Source organism: Hemicordylus capensis, chromosome 2 (genome assembly GCF_027244095.1).
Source record: "Hemicordylus capensis ecotype Gifberg chromosome 2, rHemCap1.1.pri, whole genome shotgun sequence".
In the NCBI taxonomy this organism is placed as follows: domain Eukaryota; kingdom Metazoa; phylum Chordata; class Lepidosauria; order Squamata; family Cordylidae; genus Hemicordylus; species Hemicordylus capensis.
Genome location: NC_069658.1, coordinates 154,754,268 through 154,775,161, shown reverse-complemented (window position 1 = coordinate 154,775,161; position 20,894 = coordinate 154,754,268). Strand labels below are relative to the sequence as shown.

The window sequence follows — 20,894 nt, the reverse complement described above, 5'->3', positions numbered from 1 at the left end:
AAAAAGCAAAACGAGCGCTGGGCCCCGGGTGGATCCGGGTCAACTGGCCCCCATGTTCTCGCCTCTCGGCACTCAGCACTCGCCTCTCAGTCGCTCCCCTCTCAGCCACCGCCAGCATGAGCGTTCGTGCAGCAGAATTTACATCCAGTAAGTGAAGTTGCCTAGGGGCGGTGGTTGGTGGAGCGCACGACTCTTCTGGGCAGGGGGGAGGGGGAAGGGCAAGAGGGAGTGGAGGAGGGGGGAGGGGAAGAGGGAGGAGGGCAAGAGGGAGGAGAGCAGGGGGAGGGGCCAGGGCAAGAGGGAGTGGGCAGGGGGAGGGGGAAGGGAAGGGCAAGAAGGAGTGGGGAGGGCAGGAGGGGCTGGGGCAGGAGGCTGCCAGGAACGGGAGGGTGAGAGAGGGGGAGGGAGGGCAAGAGAATGGGGTGGGAGGGAGAGGAAGAGAGGCAAGAGTGTGGGGCAGGAGGAAGGATGGGATAGGGAACAACCGAGCAAGAGGAGGAGGGGGAGGGGCAAGAGAGAGTGGGGGGAGGGGGAGGTGGAAGGGCAAGAGGGATTCCATCAGGGGGGAGGGGGAAAGGCAAGAGGGAGTCGGGCAGGGGGAAGGGTGAGATGGAGTGGGGAAGGGAGGAGGGGGAAGGGAGAAAAGAGTGTGGGGCAGAAGGGAGGGAGGCAGGAGGAAGGATGGGATAGGAGAGAGAAGGAAGCCGGGCGGGGGAAGGAGGCGGCGGGGGAAGCCGGCTGAGGTGGTGGCGGAGCTGCCGCCGAGGCCTGGCGGCGCCACAAAAGCCGGGCGGCTGGGAGACCTTGGGGCCCATGCCCGGCCGGGGAGACCGGCCGCGGCATGGAGGCTGGCGTCGGCGGGAGGGGGAATGGCGGCAGGGGGGCCACAGAGAGGAAAAAGACGGAGGGGGGAGCCCGCCGGGTGTGCGGAAAAGGAAGGCGAGCGGTGGAACTCTCCCCTACTAGCGCCCGTTTTTAAAACGGGCTTGAAAACACTAGTTACCTATAAAGAACTAAATAGCTAGAGTCAGAGGTATTGAAGAGAACGCCTTCTTATTCATCAACCCCACCACCTGTTAAGATAATCTGGGGAGGTCCGGTTGAGGTTGTCACCAGCTCGGTTGGTAACAATTCGAAACTGGATCTTTTCTAGAGTTGCCCTGGGACTCTGGAATGTGTTTCCTAATGAAATTACAGTTTCTCCTTCTCTGAATGTTTTTAAGAAGGACCTAAAAACATACCTGTGTAGTCAGACTTCTAGTGTATAGTTTTAAAGCTTCAGTTTTAGAGTTTTTATTGTGTTTTAAATTGTTTTAATTGTTTTAATGTTTTAATGGTTTTGCCACCTAATGGCACAGTGGGGAAGCAACTTGCCTAGGGAACAAGAGGCTGTTAGTTCAAATCCCTGCTGGTGTGTTTTCCAGACTATGGGAAACACCTGTATCGGGCAGAGTGATATAGGAAGGTGCTAAAAGGCATCATCTCGTACTGTGAGGGAGATGGCAATGGGAAACCTTTCCTGTCTTCTACCAAAGAAAACCACATGGCTCTGTGGTCACCAGGAATTGACATTGACTCGACGGCACAACCTTTCCTTTCTTTTTCCTTTTAATGGTTTTATATTGTGAACTACCCAGGGACCTTTTGTATTGGGTGGTATATAAATGTAATAAATAAATAAACAAAATATGTCTGCATCAGTTTTGTATGCTCTGGAAGCAAAAGCTTGGAATCATTGTAAAACATTTTATTTGTATTTTATTTATTTATTTATTTATTTATTTATTAAAACATTTTTATACCGCCCAAAACGTACGTCTCTGGGCGGTTTACAACAGAATAAAAACAAAATAAAACATTCGTTAAGACAAAATGGGGGGGGGGGCATGCACATTACAACAATTTAAAATTTTTAAAATAGCATTAAAACCATTAAAACATTAATTAAAAGCCTGGGTGAAGAAATGTGTTTTTGAAGACATTTTAAAAGCTGTCAGAGCTTTTAGGTTCAAGCAAGAGCTGATACTTTCCTAACATATATTGCACAGCTTAATGATCTGTCTTAATATGCAGGTCTTCATGTGAGTCTCCCAGTCTGGAGATGTTAAGACTTTTACCCAGCCAGATCTGAGGCTAATATCTGAAACAGGCAATCTTGAAATCGGGATTAATTTCACAAGTTACGAAGTGTGACTTGAAACTTTCTTGATCGGCTCAAAACTGTGAATGTGACAATATGTTGAAACTTTCTATGATGGCGATAACTTGCTGTGTTGAGCAGGTGTGAATTTGTCATGGCTTGTTGTTCACCATTTGACCTGTATGTAAATGGTATTTCATTACCATATGGGTGTGTGCTGCTGTTGCACTTGTTGCTTAAATTCCCGTATGGAAGTAGCTTGTGAAGTCGTGTGTTAAGCAAATTATTTGGACGTTTTGTTGATTTAGCATTTGAATGTTTTTCAGAAGAAACCTGTATCAGATTAATGAATTTCTCTGGGGAGGATCCAGTGAAATGCAACAGAGAAGCACAGGAAACATGTCTGCTTAACTGTGTAGCTGATAGATGGCCCTGGAATAATCATTCTCTCTCCCGCTAATACCCCTGAATGACTTGCTTTGAAGATAAGAACTCTAAGGCTTTGCGTACTGGAAGTGGTATAGAAATTATTCATAATACTTATTGGAGCATAGGTCCTAGGATTGCCAAGTGCCAGAAAAAAAACAGGACACAGCTGCTTTGGGGGCATGTGTCACCCACCCCCTCCAATTGTCAGGAAAGCGAAGGCAAAGCCAATTTTCTGGCCCAGTTATCCCTCTCAATTACATTTCAGCTTGGATGCTTTCATCATCACCTCAGTCTCCTGACGTCCCAGGCCCGTCTTCCAATCTTTCCTCCCAAGTCCTCCAGCTACTGTTTTGCAGTGTGAAGTAACTTTTTGTGCAGGTTGGTATATGGGGTTTAAGAGGAACTAGGTTGTTTCTGAAAAAGAAATAGGTGAGGAAAGGGGGAGAGATAAAAAGAAATAGCAAGTGAAGATGAACTTGTTTCCCTTCAAATGAATAGTATATTATGGGACTAATGACTAGATTAGTCAAAGGCATTTATTGGCTCATCTTGAAATCGACTTAGTCTATATGGTTATACAACCATTACATAGTTTTTAAAACAAACACAGAAAAGAGAAATTCTTCGTTTTCCCTTCCTCTTTTCCTGTTCTCTTTCTCTTCTCTCTCCCAAAAAGGATGGGACAGAGAGAGTGGGTGGTGTGTTGGCAGCTGCTTGCAGGGCCGGTTTAAGCTAGTGCGGGGCCTGTAGCATATGTTATAAAGGGGCCCTACATTTTAAAAAATGCACATAAATATTAAAACATAAACTATTTACTTGCATAGTAAAGTGATTTAATTTTTTCCTTCGCTATATTTTGGAGTATGGGAGACCAAGCCACAAACTCACACTTGCTACAACAACAGTGAACATTTATATACCATTTTCCAATCAAAATTCTCAAAGTGGTTTACATAGAAAAATAAAGAGTGGAGAGATGATTCTCTGTCTCCAAAGGGCTCACACTCTAAAAAGAAAAATGTGGTAGGTACCAGCAACAGCCACTGCACAGATGCTGTGCTGGGCCTTCTCTTACAAGGCACATTTAGCAGGAAAGGGATATTTTATCTAACATGGACCAAACAAAACAGGTAAAGTTTTAACTTTAATTCCCAGTTGGAAGCTGGGCATGTGGGGCCCTAACAAATGCGGGGCCTGTAGCAAATGCTACACTTGCTACTACGTTAATCCGCCTCTGGCTGCTTGTGCAGTAGGAAAAAAGCTTAGAATAAACACTATGTCTTCTTTAGCTTCAGCGCCCTCGATCTTGATCCCTCAAATGTCTCTGCTGCCCCCTTCTCCCTTGCTGCCCCTTATGCTCCGAGTTGCCTCTAGTCCTGGGACATTTGAGTGACGCCTCTTGTATTACTTCCTCCCCTGCTGTACTGAGCTGGTCTTGTGGTAGCAAGCATGAATTGTCCCCTTTGCTAAGCAAGGTATGCCCTGCTTTGCATTTGAATGGGAGACTACATGTGGCGAGCACCGTAAGATGTTTCCCTTATGGGATGGGGCTGTTCTGGGAAGAGCACCTGCCTGCTTGCATGCAGAAGGTTCCAGCTTCCCTCCCTGGCATCTCCAAGATAGGGCTGAGAGAGACTCCTGCCTGCAGCCTTGGAGAAGCCGCTGCCAGTCTGTGTGCACAGTGCTGAACTAGATGGACCAAATGGTCTGACTTGGTACAAGGCAGCTTCCTATGTTCCTATAGTACATGTGACTGAAACATTTGCATATTCTTCCCCTGCCCCCATTTCCCTCTGTCTCTTCCCTTCTGCGTCAGTATCTAGATTGTAGGGACTTGTCCTCTCATTCTCCATGCGCATGGATGGCGTTATCCAAATACAATATGAATCTGTGTATTGCATATACATATATAGTAGAGATGGGGAGTCAGGAGTTCTGGAAGTGGGTATGTGCATATGGTGCCAATCCACTGACCTGATATTCAAACGGCTGCCATACGGTGGGTCGCGTGCATGGCCCCATTGTGTGATAACAGACTGAGAGCTGAATCTTTTTGAGTTATCTGCTCTGCACGCATTATTATTAAGAATATTTGCCTACCACTTTTCAACAAAATAGTCCTCAAAGCCGTTTGCATAGCAGAAGAAATAAGAAGCTGGTTCCCTGCCCCAGAGAGACTCATGATCTTAATAGGAACGAGGCATCCATCAGCAGCAGCCACTGGGAGGAAGGAATGTTATGCTAGGTTGCGTAGGCTGCTACCCAGTTGCTCCACCCTGCTGAGTATAAGAGGCACTTCAGAAGGTGCCTCTACCTCAGAAGGTACAAGGCACTTCAGAAGGTGCCTCTTTGCCCAGTTGGCAGGAGTTACTGCCTGCTTGGACAGGTGCATTTGGGGTGGTGTTGTGATCTGTAGCAGGGGCGGGAGCTTGATATTTGGTGTGAATGGTATTGCTTGGTGGCAAGGGACTTGTAAGCACCAGCAGTCACTGTGCACTCTAGATGAACAGGACATTTTGTGTGGGCTCCATCCCTGGACATAGGCAGGCTCTGTCCCCAGCCCAGTGCAGATGCCAGGATTTTGTCTTTCAAAACTTGGTAGGATTCCAAGGAAAAAAGCTGATTCTCCCTGCCCACCCCACCCCCACCACTTTACTTCCCCATCACCCCCCTTTGATGTTACACAGTTTGTATGTTGAAGTAAATAAGAATACAGTTCACTTGTGTTGGACATATGTATATCTTTCTCCATACAGCATAAAATGAACATCACTTCCTTTGATCCAAGATAAGCACAATCCAATGGTCAAAATCAATGTATGTGGCCGGGGGAAGAGAATGATCTGCAGCGTGTTCATGCTTGCTGCCTGTACCACCCATCCCACACAGCTGCTCTGTGGTATGAGGAAGTCACATTCCATAAGTCTCATGGATGTGATCTTGGTTAACTTGACCCAGAGCTGAGATGGGATCAATGCCAAATGGTTCTTTGCTTCCCTGAGGGTCAGCTCCGTCATATACCAAGCAGGTGTGAGAGTGCGTTCAGTCACTAGCCCAGGCCTATACAGCTTTCAGCCCTCAAAACGGAATGCAGACCACTATGGTGTCTGCCAGATCTTTGGCAATCTCAGCAAAGCACAGTTGGTTTACTAAATGTCTGGTGTGATGCCATACATGGCCGGTGGGTTGATTTGGCTTGACCTGTGAAGTATGTGGTTTTGTTTCTCCAGTCAAGCCGAATTTCTGGCACTTGAAATCTAGAGAAATATACAGTCAACACAGATTCACATCAGCAATACAATTTATGAACATATTGCAAAAGCAAGCAGTGGTGCGTGCTATTCCTTGTCAACTTGTAAAGGGTAAAATTGGCACAGCTCACTGGATGCTTGAGAGTGGAAACCACAGGCTTCTGCAAGGAATGTGATTGTAACAATGCTTGCATTCAGACATAACACAGAACGGACGCACGTGCTTACTTGTCTGAACTCAGACATAAGTGCTGGCCTCCTCTCTGCAGTCTGAGAGACTGCAGAGAGGAGGGGTAGCTGTCTGCTGGGCTTCCTCCTTTGATGGACAGCCATGGCAGCTAATCAGGACATAAAGAGGGAGGAGCTTCCTTTCCTCAACTCCGGTTCCAGGGAAGGCTGCCTCCATCTCTGCAGTCAGACATTATGGAGGCAGCCACAAACCAGAGGTCCAAGCAGTGAACCTCACTTCACACTGAGGGCTCAAATTGGTGTTTGGTGACTGAAACCTCAGTTTGAGTTAGGGTCCAAACTGTAGTTTCATGCATCCAGACATGCAGTTACATGAAACTCTGGTTTTGTGTGGTGTCTGAATGTGGCCAATGTGACTGGTGCAGAGCAGCCTGCTGTTGCATTATTCTGATTTGCGGGGTGGAGAAAGTGGTGTGAATTCTGGCCAGATTTTCAAATAAATAAGATATAGAGGGGAAAGCAGGCCTTTCCTGCCCACCAACCCAGTTTTTATAACCTGGCTGGAGGAATGCCTGATTATGCAGATGGAATTCCTCCAGGTCAGCCGGGGGAGGGAACCGGACTGCGTGTGTGGGACATTTCTTCTTCTTCCTTCCTAGAAAGTGAGAAGAAAGCTCCAGGCCGCAGAAGCTGTTGAACCACCACCACACTTCATTTCTTTTGTCTTTTATTCCCTTGAGTAAGATGGGTTTGAGAATATGGAAGCATTGACCACTAGTTGAGTATAGTACACTATGCTTTAACATGTATATTATTACCTTTAAAGAATATACATGGTTATTACCTTTTCATCGCCCTAAACAGCTTGGGGCTGGAGAGTTGGGGGGGCCGCGTGGGCCCCAGAAGCTCCAGCATGCCCTGTGCGAGTGCACAGGGCATGCTGGAGAGACCCCGAGCCGAGAGGCTGCTTTTGAGCCTCCTTGTCAGGGGTCTATTTAAGTGGTGCATAAATCGCTTGCTCCGCAAACCCGGTTTAAGCACTGGGCTACTTAAGTGGGTGACCCGCTTAAGAGCCACCGGGCTCGCAGCCGAGCCTGGTGGTTCTCACAATGGTAGGAAATCGGGCTAGTGGAGGCTAGCCCGATTTTCTGCCGTCGTGTGAATAGCCTCTCTGTGTGCCAGAACCTGCTGAGGTTAATTTGTCAAACACGTGGCATAGGGCCTTCTTGGTGATTGACCCCAGGCTGAGGAACCTGCTCTCGGATAAGAGCTTCATGACTCCCTCACTCCCAGTCTTTCAGAGGTGACTGAAGACTGTCCTTTGTATTCAGGCCTTTGACCAATTAGTAGTTCTCCTCTGGTTTTCTTTTAGTTACTTGTAGCTGCGTTTGTGAGTGTATTTTCCATGGAAACTTACAACTATTTTCTTTGTTTTTAATTTGCTGTTCACCACCCTGGGGTTTCAGGATGAAGGGTGGTTTATTAATGTACGTAAGAAAGATATATGCTCAACAAATAAGTAGGGCAACTGTTTTCAAATCGTGTTCCAGTTGGGGAAGCTAGAAGCTTATTGGGGGCTTACAAAGAGAAGAATTTCACTTGACCTCCTTGCGGGTCAGTTTGCCCACCGTGGCCACTTCTGCCCTGCAATGCACAGGAGTGTTCGGTAATTTCTAGAGCGCACGTAGTCAATGCAATGCACTACCCGGGCCCAAAAGGTTTAGGCAGTGGCTGGTGTCTCTTGATCTTGTGCCCCAGAATCCTAAGCAATGTGCAGGGGTTCCATGGCAGACATGTCAATTTCCCTCATCAGAGAGGTGAAGAATGTGGAAAGGGTTCCCTGAAGGTAGAATACCTAAAAAACACAATTATAGAGGAGCCCAGTTTCGGAATAGGGCTGCTGGACATGGAGTTAGTACATTTACTCAAAATAAATTGGTATACCCAGAATTTCAGGGAATGAACCAGGACATTATTTTGTTGCTGCTCTGACTGCTACCCAATAGCGCTCTTCCAGTACACTGAACTTCCTGAGATCCACCCTCCCCTCATGCATTTCTGTTCACTCTTGCACTGCACTCAAATTCTGGAGACCCTCTCCAGTATTTCTTTAATATGGTAGACACTCAACACATTTACTGCTCATAAGTAAACCATTCATTTATTTATTATTTCTCTGTGTAAGCCACCCTGAGCCATTTTTGGAAGGGCGGTATAGAAATCAAATAAATAAATAAATAAATAAGTAAAAAGTGCACAGTTTCCTGGAAGTAAATCCCACTGGAGGTAGTGAGACGTACTTCTGAGTAAACATGCACCTATTCTCCTGTTGAGAGCACAATTTCTTCCTTGTTTTTGAGACTTGACTTGGGCCATTGAAATCTCCCTGTGTCGTTCTCCCAGTCTCCCAGAAGAGCAAAGAAACACATTGCAAATGAGGAGCTTATGTGGGAACCTACACCCCAGAGATAAATCATCGTGATCTTCATCATCATCTCTGCTGCCAGTGCTTAAAAAAAGCAAGCAAGCAAGGAAACAGCATCAATGGGCGTGGGAGAATGGGGGACAAGGAAGAGCAATATAGTGCTAGAATAGTCCATACACTGTTTCCCCTTGTGCAATATTGCAATATATGCAATATTTTGCCCTAGGCATTCAGGTTGGTTTTTTTTTAAAAAAAGTAGTCTTGGGTTGGAGGCTATCTGTGGACAAAAAAATCCAGAAAGGGCTATTCATTGCCTGGCCACCCAACAACATAGTTTGTAGGAATCCATGAGGAAGATGAAGAGGCGATTCTCACGGTCTCCAAAAAGCGGGCTAAGGGAGCCTAGCCCGCTTTTTGGTGATCGTGTGCTGCAACGGCTCCCAGCAGCAAACCTCACTAATTCCCCCACCGCTTAGCCGCTCCGTTAACCTTGGCATTTTGCTCATGTGTTGCCGTGGAGTGCGGCGACACACAAGTAGACCCCCGACCGGAAGGCTGCACACGGGAAGGCGGCCCCGATCCCTGCAGCCCCCACTGGCTCCGTGACAGAGCCAGCAGTTGTAGGCAGCTGATCCAACCACCCAGGGGTGCCTGGTGATTGTCTGCGGAGAGGTTCTGCGTCCCCTTATGGCGAGTCTCACTGATTGTGAGACTTGCCTCAAAATAAATCAAGATCTGGACACTGCCAAAGGAATGGTCAGCTTGGTATGACATTAGTAAAAGGCAGTTGCTCAGAAGATCTGGCTATTTCACTTCCTCCTCATTCTGTGCAATGACGTTAAGTCAGGCAACAAGTCTTCTGCTTCTGCTTTTTGGTAGACCTGTGGTAACTATCCAGAAACAGTGGCTAGGCTACCAGCCAGTGCCAAGAACAATTATATTCAGTATAGGGTCAATTGTGTATGAAATACATTACTGAGACGTTTTTGTTCAGGTACACAATGGAAGTATCATCCTGCCAAGTAAACTGACTACCCTTTAGTGCTTTGCTCCCTTGAATACGAACATAGAAGTGGGCTCGTTAATTATGCTTCAAAATAGGGCCCAGTTCAGATGCAATATGGAATTGCGGGTTCAATGGTCCTGCGGTTCTGCGCTCCCCTCCCCCTGATCTCCTGTCCATGTTTGGACATTGGGGAGAGGGGCTTCTCTGCAGTCAGCGAGACTGCAGAGAGGCGGGGGAGCTGGCTGTGCAGGCTTCCTTTTTCCTGGAAGGATAATTAATAATTAATTAATTAATTAATTAATTAACATTTTATATCCCGCTCTTCCTCCAAGGAGCCCAGAGCGGTGTACTACATACTTAAGTTTCTCCTCACAACAACCCTGTGAAGTGGGTTAGGCTGAGAGAGGAGTGACTGGCCCAGAATCACCCAGCTAGTTTTATGGCTGAATGGGGATTTGAACCCGGGTCTCCCCGGTCCTAGTCCAGCACTCTAACCACTACACCACGCTGGCTCTCTGCAGGATAACCTGCAGAGCCAATAGCAGCTGGAGCAAGGGAGGAGCTTCCTGTCTCAACTCTGGCTTGGGAGTACAGGGTGCTGAACGTACTGCTGCCACAGGCAAACCAGAGGTTGGGAGAACGAAACCTAAATATAACTGAAGGTGAAAAATGGATTTTGGGGAGTGAAACTGTGGGTCCATTTCCACCCTTTAACTGTAGTTCCCTGGGTTCGGACGTTTGATTAGCAAGACCAGAGGTCAAGGAACCTCTGGTTTTGTATTTCATCTGAAGGCAGCCCAGGATTGCAGTGAACATCCTTTCTTGGATTTTAATTCTCAAAATGAAAATTACAGATTTGTCATTATGGATAAGTGTCCTGAATGAACAATAGGTTTCCTACACATGTGCACAGAAAGCACTTTAGGAGGCAGTGACTGTGGAAGGAACTGCCACCTGCAGCGTGGGGGGCGGGCGGGGGGGGAGGACCACAGCCGCAACATCCATTTCAATGTGGAAGAACTATTGCAAGAACTGCCCAAGAATGACTGTGGGGGGCACTTTTTGAACTGACGCTCCCTCAAAAGAAACCACCTTCATCTGGAAATCCTCTTTAGAAGGGGAATGAAGCACACGTGCTAAGACACAAACTAACCATCTGTAAAGTCCTAGCCTTGTGAAAATCCATTTTTGAGGCTCCAAACATCTGGCGTCATATTTCAGTGAAACAGAACTATCAGTGGAAATAAGAAGGAAGGTTTTGCAAATCTCTACCTGAAAGGTAAAAATACTCTTAGCCTTTTGTCTTGACAAGGGGTATATGTAGGAAGCAGCCAAAGAAAAGGAACGGCAGCGAAAAAAAATGTAGTGCATGGGAATTTGGATCTTGGCATGCACTGAAAAGGAACAGAAGGTCAGGAGTTGAAGAGACACCTTCAGCAGCAGAAGCTACTCTTGGGAGTGTGTGCTCTGCAGGGTATAATTAAATCCATGGGAGTTTGGGCTGGATCATCTCTGCTTCTTCATGGTGAACAAAGGCATCTTTTCTTGTCAAGTCTTTGCGCAACTGCCGAGTTTCTTGCTGCAGTAATTTTAAGGTGAATTACCAGATGATGGGACACATTAAAATGGCTGGTGGCCATTTGAAAGTAAATGCCAATCCTTTTTACAGAAGCATTTTAGGTAGTGTTCCAGCTACAGAAGCCATCACTTGCATCTTCCCATAAGGACTTTGCTCTTGCATAACTTGTTGGATATGGGCATGCTGTGATGTATACATTTGGCCAGGAATCTGAGTCAGTGTTGGTACAATTAGAGAGAAATGAAACCTTTCCAGACAGATTGTGCTCATTTTGACGAAATTGTCTCATGGAGGGTGTTATCGCTGAAATATTAACTTCTATCCAAATTTCTAAAGATTTCTTGTTCACCAAATCTGAGTTTAAGTACAATTTCCTACATATGGGTGGTATGTAATCGTTTAAAGGCATGTATTTTACTTAGAGATTAAGAGGAATACTACATTATGATTGTATTTGCCACAGGTACATGGATATTAGATCATTGTTTCTCACAGCAAAAATCTAAATCCAGATGTGTGTTCTTAAACACACATCTGTACACACCTAGGAGCCCTGGCTGGCTCATGGCTTCAGAGGGTGGCAAAGCAAGAAGAATGACAGGGACTGAAAGCTGACAGAAGGCCATTGAATGGATTGGAGAAGTTGGACGAAGCTTCTAAGCAGCGTTTGTTGTCACTGTTGTTGAAAATCTGTATCTGTACAAGCTTATGACTGAGCAGGGGCGTAGCAAGGTTGGAGTGGGCCCAGAGACAGGATTTTAAAATGGGGCCCCCCCCCAAAGTCCAGGGCCTCCGCACACCCCAGGCCCCCAAGGATTTAAGTCTGATATTCCAAAATAAGTATGCTGCCTGCAAATACATTTCACTGAACACACACACACACGTCACAATATATAGTGATATACATTGAGTACTATACATTTGTATTACTTTTAATGCCTAGAACACACTAGAAAGATGAATTATTAAAATGGGCCCCTCGCTGCAGATTAGCAAAGGAGACTTTCAACCATGCAGGGTGAGCCTAGGTTTGTTTTCTCAGAATTCTGAACAAATTCAGTCAAGTTTGATTGCAGGAGGTTTTTCACAGGAGGCTTTTAAAGCCCTTTAAGACACATCTCCTCTGGAATGGAGGTGCAGCATTCACATGTTGGCCAGATTTACCCTGAAGTCCCTGCAAGTTATTGGGGAGCAGTTTACACACAAGAAAAATAAAATAAAAGCACCACACATGCTTCACAGTTCTCACTCAGACCTGGGTTGCAAAACAACTTGAACATAAGTGCATTTATAAATGAATGAATGAATAAATAAAATTAATAAAATACTGTTCCAGAAGTTTTTGCAATTTTCTGCCATGAAACAAGCCACTTATAGGACTTTTTAGATAGTTTTTTTTAAGTCAGCAAATTTTCCAAGATGTTTCAAAATAAATATTCAGAGACTTCTCAGTCCCTCCCCCCACCATCCAAGCCCTATGGCAAGCAGATCCCTATATATGGGGGGGGGGTGGGAAAGGTAACCACAAAAAGGAGTTCACACTCTACCTGGCAAATGCTGGTCTGGGTTCAGCAGGGCAGCAAGGGGTCTTCTGCTGCAGAGAACACTCTGGCTGCCTCCTCCTTCCCGGCTGGCTTGGGCCCTACTGGAGTTCAGGCTTCACTGCGGCCTACACGGAGGCCTCCGTGGAAGCCCCGCCCACCCGCCGATCAGCTGAGAGGCGGGAGAAAAGGAGCTCCTTGCAGCTTGTCTGCTGCTTGGATTCCGGGCCAGCAGAACAAGCAGGAGAGAGGGCGAAGAGGGCAAGTGGCTGAGGGGCTATGGGGCTGGGCAGGGGGCAATGGGGAGTCACATGAGGTGCCCCTGGGGTGCCCCTCCAGGCAGTGGGGCCCCCAGACAACTGTCTCCCCTTGCCCTATCATTGTTACGCGCCTGTGACTGAGTGTCCCTCCATTTAACCCCCCCCCACAAAAAAGCCACCTAAAAACACCACACCACCCTGCACAAAGAAAATGATGTCCCCATGTTGCATAGGCTGATACCTTTCCAGCAAGATTGAGACTTGCCCAGAGATCTGGGCAGTGCGAGGACACTTACCTGGCTTTCGTTTTAGTGATGTGCTGTGAGGCTGTGATACTGTGGAAAGTTTGACAAACATCCTGTAGTGGAAGCAAAATGGTTTATGTTCACTTAAGCAGTCACAAAAGAGATGTGAAAAAAGTTACGGTGGTGGATTTTTCTGTGGGGAGGACATCTTCAAACCATCTTTGGGGAGGGGGGGCTTGGCCCAGCTCAATTCAGACCCAGGTTTACCACCACTTTGAGAACAAGGCCAAAGGTACCATGTAGCCCTTGCCTTCTTCTTAGCCTTAACTATTCTATCTATCTATCTATCTATCTATCTATCTATCTATCTATCTATCTATTTAGCATATTTTTATACCGCCCAAAACACAAGTTCTCTGGGCGGTTTACAAAACAATAAAACAACCAATAAAAAGATTAACAACAATTAAAAATTTTAAAAGTTAAAACTATTAAAACACAATTAAAACATATCTAATTAAAAGCCTGGGTGCGTCTTGACTGCCCTTTTAAGAGATGGGGAGGCTCTTATTTCAGTAGGAAGTGTGTTTCAAAGCCTTGGGGCAGCAATAGAGAAGGCCTGTTCCTGAGTAGCCACCAGACGAGCCGGTGGCTACTGCAGATGAACCTCTCCAGATGACTCAAGTTCCTAGTGGCGCAGTGGGGAAATGCGTGACTAACAGCCCCTGTTAGTCCCTGATGGCGCAGTGGTAAAACTGCCGCCCTGTCACCAGAAGGTTACAAGTTCGATCCTGACCAGGGGCTCAAGGTTGACTCAGCCTTCCATCCTTCCGAGGTCGGTAAAATGAGTACCCAGAATGTTGGGGGCAATATGCTAAATCATTGTAAACCGCTTAGAGAGCTTCGGCTATAGAGCGGTATATAAATGTAAGTGCTATTGCTATTGCTATTGCTAACAAGCAGAAGGTTGCCAGTTCAAATCCCCGCTGGTACTATATTGGGCAGCAGCAATATAGGAAGATGCTGAAAGGCATCATCTCATACTGTGCTGGAGGAGGCAATGGTAAAACCCCTCCTGTATACTACCAAAGAAAACCACAGGGCTCTATGGGTGCCAGGGGTCGAAATCGACTTGAAGGCACACTTTTTTGGAGAGGAGAGCTGCTCTTGTGGTAGCAAGCATGACTTGTCCCCATAGCTAAGCAGGGTCTTCCCTGCTTGCATCTGAATGGGAGACTTGATGTGTGAGCACTGTAAGATATTCCCCTTAGGGGATGAAGCCGCTCTGGGAAGAGCAGAAGGTTTCAAGTTCTCTCCCTGGCATCTCCAAGATAGGGCTGAGAGAGATTCTTGCCTGCAACCTTGGAGAAGCCGCTGCCAGTCTGTGAAGTCAAAACTGAGCTAGATAGACCAATGGTCTGACTCAGTACTTATGGCAGCTTCCTATGTTTCCTATCTCAATGGACGGTGTGGTTCATAGCAAAGAAGGCATTCTCTTAAATACCTAGGCTTTCTTATTAGTCATCTTGTGCTTAGGGGGGCAAAATGGTGTTTTTTTAAATTTACTTTTAAGGCACTCCTGTGAGTGGTTTGGGGGCCCTAATTTCATTCGTGATTGCGTGGTATAGTGGTCAGAGTGCTGGACTAGGACCAGGGAGACCCGAGTTCAAATCCCCGTTTAGCCATGAGACTTGCTGGGTGACTCTGGGCCAGTCACTTCTCTCTCAGCCTAACCTACTTCACAGGGTTGTTGTGAAAGAGAAACTCAAGTATGTAGTACACTGCTCTGGGCTCCTTGGAGGAAGAGCGGGATATAAATGCAATAATAATAATAATTATAATTAATATAATAATATTCCCAGCAGCCAGTAGTGGTATGAAAAATAATGAAGCTACCAGTCTTCATTTCCATCATGAATAACTGGGTGGTGACATAACAAGAAAAAGGCATGTGATTTGGCTTACTTGCCTGAGCTAGCTGATCAAAGGACCATAGGGTGGAGATGTTCACATTCCTTCGCCCCTCACTGATTAAAGGGGTCCATTGATGGAGTGTTACTCAGGGACATCTTAATTCCTTGAGTCAATCCAGTAGGTCACAGGTCAGGTGCCCTGGTATGCTGGATTTTCATGGAGTTCATTTTTCAGGGATTTTCTGTATCCTTCCCCTTCTTGTGGAAAAGTACTTGTCAAGTGCGGGGAATGGTGTGGATCCCACCGTGGATTACTTCCCATGGAGCAATTGTCACTTTAAAGAAGGTGGGCATTTTAATCTCTGTTCACACATGGTCACCAACATGAAGAGTGAAAGGTTTTTCAAAATGGGGCACACAGTTTCAGCATAGCACTAGAACCATCCATCAATTTTATATATAGAAATATATATCTCAAAGTTTGTGTCTGGCTTTCACATTTTATGTGATTCCTGTGGGAAAAACAGGTATAACACCCATATAAACATGTTTGCTACTGAGAAGTGTGGAGTCGCTCTGAAGAAGTTTTTGAAGAACTCACTTGAGATTTCTTGGCTTCAGTTCTGAAATTCTACAGTTACTTCAGGTCTCTGCTGCCACCATTAGGCCTAATAGTGCCACTGCATGAAAATGCATCAATTGCCGCCAAGAATCCTAGCCATGCCTGGCCTGTGTTTATCCGTGTCTGAGATTATTTTGAAGTGGAACCTAAACAAAACAGCTTTAACGGGAAGTAAATAAGAGGAAATAAAAACACCTTAAAATAAAGTACAATAATATAAAAGTAATAACACATTGGAGTAGAAAAAGACCATGTGTCTCAAATGGTGTCTAAGAATTGGGGGCCTGATTCCATGCATGTGTGCCCTGTCCCTCTGACTTCAGTGGATCTTACTCCTTACTAACGAAGCTATAGTCATCCTTAATGCTTAGTATTTATGTGAGGCATGCACAACCTGAAATCCAAATTAGACACACCCCACTAGCCATGCCGCAGCCCTCAGTTTGAAGTCCTTGACAGGTAGCTAACATACCAGGCCTATAGCGCTCCTGGTGGGCTCCCGTTTATGGCGGGTGGGGCAGTTTTTGGCTCACTGGCCCAGAAGATCTGCATCTAGAATAGATTTTAAGTATGCAAAGTGCTTTGTAAATGTTACCTAACCGAGGGGAGTCTTCGGCAGTTCCCTCTCCCCCTGCTGGCCGGCCGCCCCCCCGGTCCCCATTCAGCCCAGTTTAGGCCATTTTTGTCTTCGGCCCTAGAGCTGGCAGCCCTGCTCCATGAAGCTCTGGACAGCGGGGTGTAGGGATCCGGGGTCAGAACTTGTTCTGGCCTCCAGGTATCCCACAATGCAATGTGCAGCACACGTGTTGCATTGGGGGATTCCTCCATCAGACGGTCACTCTGTGTGCCAGTCTCTGTGTCTCCTCAGGCTGAACTCAGCCCGAGGGGACACATGATACCCGGCAGTGGGTTAAGGGTGTGAGGAATGTACATATCAGGTGGTATAAAGATATGATTAATAATACATAAATAAATAGACATTAGCTAACAGCTGGGTTGTCTAGGAGGGTTAGACGGGCGGGGAGCGGAGGGATCCATGAGTAATGTAGTTGCCAGTTCAGAAGTGCAGAAGCTCTCCATGACAGCCCCCATGGCCATGCCCACCCCACCAGCCAGAGAAGCCAAGAAGTACCGGCACGCCATCTCTGCGTGTTCCCCCTCCACTGCTCCTCCAGGCTTGGCTGCTCCAGCCTTGGTTAGGCTGGTCGTGAGAACAGCCTCATCGTCTGTGTTGCAATTCTCAAGAAGGGACCAGGATCTGTAGCTTTACTTCCTTCCTTAAGTCACGTTGCTCTGTATGCATTTGAGATCTCCACCGTGGCTTCACTTATTGTCCTTGGTATTAGTCTCGGTGAATCCTTTCCCATCCTTTCATGGATACATGTTTTCTGGAAACACAATATGCCTCCCCCAAGCAAGTTTCTTGCTGTTTTGTATTATTCGTATTGCTCCGTTGAAAGACTCTGGGAGGAAAAGATTTTGCAAATACATTTTTAAGTTCTATATTTTAAATCCAGCATAAGCATCTTGTCAGAATCCATCTTCAAAATTAAACATCACACTGACACACAAAGATATTGCATAGACTCTTCTAGCTCTATGAGTTACTTTTCTACACGCCATACATGCTGGTTATCTTCTGGTTTGTCAAGATGTTTTATTACAGCTGAATTTTATAGTGCACTCAGGGAACAATAAATGGTTTGCATAAAATGAAATGTACAAACTTCTCCCTACCAGAAAGATTTCTTTTCTGAGTGTGTGTGAGTGTGTGTTTTTAAATGTTTCTTTGAGAGGGGCTGGCTCTGTCCTTCCACCCATGCATAGGATTGCATTTCAGCTACAGTGGCACTAATCAGTGCTTCTGCAACTGTCTGTCTGAATGGAAAATCAAGAAGGGAAGAGTTCCAAACCAGGGAGCTTATACCATCCATTGTGGCTCTAATGAAGGCAGTGATATCCTTCTCACTAAAGACTGTTTTGAGACCACTTTGACATGAAGGTTTTGGCTGCCTGGGTTTCTCAACTAGGACCGACCTAAAAAAGTTAACTCAGTATATCTTTGGCTTTTATCAGGGAGCCCTGCCAAATTTTTTTTTGGGGGGGACCATTAAATTTTTGAAAATGTTTGAGGTTGGGCAGAGATCTTATTTGTGACAGCAATCACATAAATTCTTGCTTTTACCAAAAAAATAAATAAATCACATTTCTGGGCATATCCCTCTTAGCTAGGCAAAGAAGGACCTTTTAAAGTTTAGCAGCATGAGAACCACTGTCCTTCCTTATTCATAGCATCTCTCCCAATTATTATTATTATTGTTGTTGTTGTTGTTACTTTTATATCCTGCTCTTCCTCAGAGCCCAGAGCGGTGTACTACATACTTAGGTTTCTCTTTCACAACAACCCTGTAAAGTAGGTTAGGCTGAGAGAGAAGTGACTGGCCCAGAGTCACCCAGCTAGTTTCATGTCTGAATGGGGATTTGAACTCGGCTCTCCCCAGTCCTAGTCCAGCACTCTAACCACTACACCATGCTGGCTGCTGCTGTGTCTCCCTTTTGTGTGTGTGTTTCTAGATTTGGGACAGGGAGCTCTCTTCTCGTTCCTTTTGCTATGCAAACTGTTTCAACAACTTTTAACCAAATAAATGGCAGCTTAAGCTAGACTTGTCACTTGCCTGGTCACTTATGGCAAGAATCGTCTCCAGGTGACCAGGTAGATAAGTGTTTTAAAAGTTGCTTCTTTTTATTTCAAGGGACTGACACAGATTTATATTAGTGAACAAGCAAGTTAAAGCTTTGGCAGGATAGTAACTTAAGTGGACTTATTTGCAAGATGGATTCATAAGCTCTGGGTTTTTGTCCTGCCTGCAACACACACACACACACCCACACCCACACCCACACACACACACACACACACACACCCCAAAATGCAATCAGAGTTTCAGAACCCTGAAAAGCTCTTAATTTCTTCCAGGTTCAGAGCATTCCTCCCAGATTTCACTTCCCTGCATGGAAAGTAGAGATATTTAAAGAGACAGCCCTCTGGCCTGGAGCTTAGCATGTATCAGTCTAATCTAATCTATCATATTTATATACAACCTGATATAGAAATCTCATTTCTCCTCCACTTCATTAAGTCCTACCTGGTCTACTTGTGGTATTGGTCTGTGGGCTTGAGGAAGCACAAGTTACATGGTGCGGAAAGGCCAGTTGATTGCGGGGCTTGGGCAGGGATCAGGCTCAGGGAGTGCTGGTTCTGGGGTCTCCCAACTGGCAGGCTCAGGCTTCAGACTGGGGTCAGGATTTGGCACTGGGCCTGGCTCCTTCAGACCGAAGGAGTCTGACTGCTTTCCCCCCACCCCCTCTTCCCAGGGTCAAGTTCTGTGCTACTGCTCAGGGCTGGTTCTTGACAGTTTTAGACTATAAAAGGTAGAGTGTGCCATCGAGTCGGTGTTGACTCCTGGCGACCACAGCTCTGTGGTTGTCTTTAGTAGAATACAGGAAGGGTTTACCATTGCCTCCTCCTGCACAGTATGAGAGGATGCCTTTCAGCATCTTCCTATTATTGCTGCTGCCCAATATAGGTGTTTCCCATAGTCTGGGAAACATACCAGTGGGGATTCGAACTGGCAACATCTGGCTTGCTCATCAAGTCATTTCCCCGCTGCCTCCTATTTAAAAAGGGGAAAACAAACTCATATGAATATCTCAGGAAATTGTGACCAGAAGTATTGCACATCCTTTCTGGGTGTGCTGGTTTTTAATGCCCAGGACTAAAGACAATAAGAACTGGAGTTATGGCATTTGTTTTAATCTGTTTTAGTTTGCTTTTGATTTGATATTTACATATTTAATATAACCCATTATATGTTGACTTATTCTAGCCAGAGGCCATTAAAAACCAGAAGTACAAGTTAAAACTAGGCAATCCCCACCCTCCCCCACAAAACTGTTGGGGAAATCTATCTGGCTGATATGGGAGCTTAATTTCAGTCCCAACAGGAAAGATAAATGATTCACAACACAGTATACAGTAAGACTGCAATGCTATGCACTCTTACTGGGGTGTAAGCCACTGAAGTCAACAGCATTTGCGTCCAGTTCCAAATGCATAGTCTTGAGCTGTTAGAGTGATACGGCTGAGTCTTTCTCTGTGTTATTTTATATAGAAAGAATATTTTAAAATGCAGGGGAATTGGTAATGAGGCAGGCTGGAAATGAAATGCGTAATCTTTTTTTAAAGGCCTAGATTTACTTGTTCCAATCTTGCATTATGCGCCAGGAATTTGGGAGAGAATCTTTGGCAGTAGATAACAGAGCAATATTAACCACGAGAATCATCATCATCATTATAGCTTTAATGCAGCCTCCCTCCTCCTACCACTCTCCTTGGGGGCCAATTGTAAGTCTCCCCCGCCCGTTTTTTTGTTTTTTTTAAATCATTGCTGCAACATAAAATGTAGTGATCCTCCTGCTGCCAGGATGCTAATCCAATCCTCTAATTAAAAGCAAGCACCATGCATTTCCCTGTCTTTATTAAATATTAATTAAAACTATATAAAATAGACGTTGAATGCACTTGGTTGGTTTGTTGTTTTAACCCTCAAGACATTAAGCAGATTCTAAAAGAAACAGGTAAGAGGTAAGCAGCTTTTTTGGAAGGTTTTGGGGGGATAATACTTCTAGGATTGCCAGGCTGAATTATGGCAAACATTGGGGGCGGGGGGAGGGGGAGCAGAGTTTGGCAGGTCAGGGACAAGATGGAATCTGGAGGGTAAGAGGAGGAGCCAGAGCACTCTAGTGCAGGGATTCTCAACATTAGGTCCCCAGAAGTTATTGGACTTCAACTCCCATAATCCCCAACCAAAGGCCACTGGGGCTGGGGATTATGGGAGTTGAAGTCCAGTAATATCTGGGGACCCTACAAATTGGCATCCCCTTCCAAGTTGACAGGAAAGGGCAAATGATGATATATCCTCTGGCTTTCAGGGCCCAGGCAGTGAAGCAATATAGCTTCAGGATTGAGAAGGAAAAAGTACCTTCAGGGGTTGTGCAGGTCAGGAAGACGGATAAACAATCAGCTGCAGCAATAGTAGAAAGCAGCTCAAGAATGTAGGCCCACTAATGCAGTTAAATGAGGTGACAGGAACATTAACTAGCTTTGCAGGCTCACATGCTTAGCAGATTCGAAATCCCGTCACCGAATCTTTTTTATAGCTGCTTCCCTCATGCACACAAAGAAATCTTATGTGGATTTAACTAAAGGTTTATTCTGCACAACCCCACTTTCT

The 20,894-nt window shown here is 45.7% G+C and overlaps 1 protein-coding gene and 1 long non-coding RNA gene across 2 annotated transcripts in view; one reads left to right on the top strand and one right to left on the bottom strand.

Annotated features, from left to right (window-relative positions):
* LOC128343209 (transient receptor potential cation channel subfamily V member 6-like) overlaps positions 1-20,894 on the top strand; it is a 120,777-nt gene that overhangs the window by 44,403 nt on the left and 55,480 nt on the right. The window lies entirely within an intron of this gene.
* LOC128343210 (uncharacterized) lies at positions 1,727-16,344 on the bottom strand. The gene is made up of 4 exons (XR_008315385.1): positions 16,196-16,344; positions 15,580-15,759; positions 13,117-13,178; positions 1,727-2,983 (listed from the first exon to the last, which is right to left on the bottom strand). It is a non-coding gene; the product is annotated as an uncharacterized LOC128343210 (long non-coding RNA).